The sequence below is a fragment of the Diaphorina citri genome, unplaced genomic scaffold (genome assembly GCF_000475195.1).
Source record: "Diaphorina citri unplaced genomic scaffold, Diaci psyllid genome assembly version 1.1 scaffold4786, whole genome shotgun sequence".
Taxonomy (NCBI): Eukaryota; Metazoa; Arthropoda; class Insecta; order Hemiptera; family Psyllidae; genus Diaphorina; species Diaphorina citri.
The window spans coordinates 1-1,704 of NW_007382176.1; positions in this window are offsets into that span (position 1 = coordinate 1).

Sequence of the window (1,704 nt, forward strand, 5' to 3'; positions counted from 1 at the left end):
GCCCAATATGAAAAACGGAGAGGGTAACTGATGAAGAATATTGACTAAATCGGCTTCAGTATAGTGATACGATTGGGGAGGTGTATAGATGTTACAGACAGTAACAGGTCTAGGAATATTTGGAAATTTTATCTGAACTGCAACGCACTGCAAATTTGATGTTATATTGATCTGCTTTGAATAGCAAGTGTTGTGAACTAAAATACAAACCCCACCAGATGCTATTAAACCATCGCTAAAATCGCGTCTGTATACATCGTAATTTTTAAAAACAAAAGTTTTGGTCTCCAAGAGATGTGTTTCTTGTAAACAAATAGATAAAGGTGATAAGTTATTTACAAGACACTTAAGGTCATCCACATGGCATAAAAGGCCATTAATATTCCATTGAACTATTGTATTACCACTATTACCATTCATATTAGTAGACATTGTACTACGAAATAAAAAAATCTGGTGTGAACATCACACGACTTTCCTTATCCTATTGAATGATGCTTATTTGAGTGTTCTTTTACTCTAACTTTTACAATATCTCTAACCGTTTTGTCGCTATAGCTGAAAACCGCCAAAAAACGGTCGAAATCTGTCCAAAAGCGGTCAAAATTAGGGAAAAGAGCCACCAAACAGTACAAAGCTAGTACAGGTACTCAACTCGTTATACATGCTATGGATACTTATACTTGGACACTTCAGTTTCAGTCAGCCTGCCGAGGGAGGTAACGTGGCGTCCGGATAGTGCATGTGATGGCGGGGACTCTTTCAGCCCTAAAGAGCGTAATAAATCAGCCGTACCCGCGGGCAAACTGTATATATGGTTTCATTCTAGAAGCCTGACGACATAGTATGGAGAAAGCCGGAAACACGGAATCTTCACCTAATAACCCATTGTCTGGACACCCCCTGGTTGTTACAGATGACATGGAAAACGCCCAAGAGCGGGTGACACATTGACTCGTTCAACCCGAATATGAGTGCAAAACCATTTTTTCGCTAGATACTGTTAAATATACGAAACTCATAACTTACCTACACATACCCAAGTATACAAAATACACCTTAACAAAAAAAAAAAAAAAAAAAAAAAAAAAAAAAAAAGAGTAGTCATGGATCCTCGTACTAATAAGCTCATCGGCTGATTGGAAATTTTCGAGTCAAAATAAAGATAATAAATGAAAACTAAAACAAGGAGAGAAATAGAGAACTATTCCCTTCCTTATTACACGTTGAATTAGTACAAACACAAGAAAATGAAGGAAAAATGAAAGGTGTGTTATCCTTCTTTCATTACATTAGCCCAGTTTAAATGCTACCAGTCAAAAATTACATTTTTTGTGCAAAACTCCAGGGCATCTCGGATTTTAGGTTTCAAAGTCGGTAACCAGGGCACACACACACAAGACAGACAGGACAGACAGACACACAGACCAGACAGACATTTGTTTTATACAGGCTCTTGCCATTTTCGATCTCTGACTTTAACCATACATTCGACAGTTACCACTGTTCCGTTTACGTTGTGGCTTTGAAAACCAATTCTGGCCGACGTTGCCAACCGCCGTAAAATGGCGAAAAGCCACATTAAATCTGTTATAGACCCTTGCCATATTTTCGATCTCTGACTTTAAACCATTTTACATACAAGTGTTTACACTGTTCCTACGTTGTGTGTCTAACTTCACACCAACGACTCGAACCGCCATA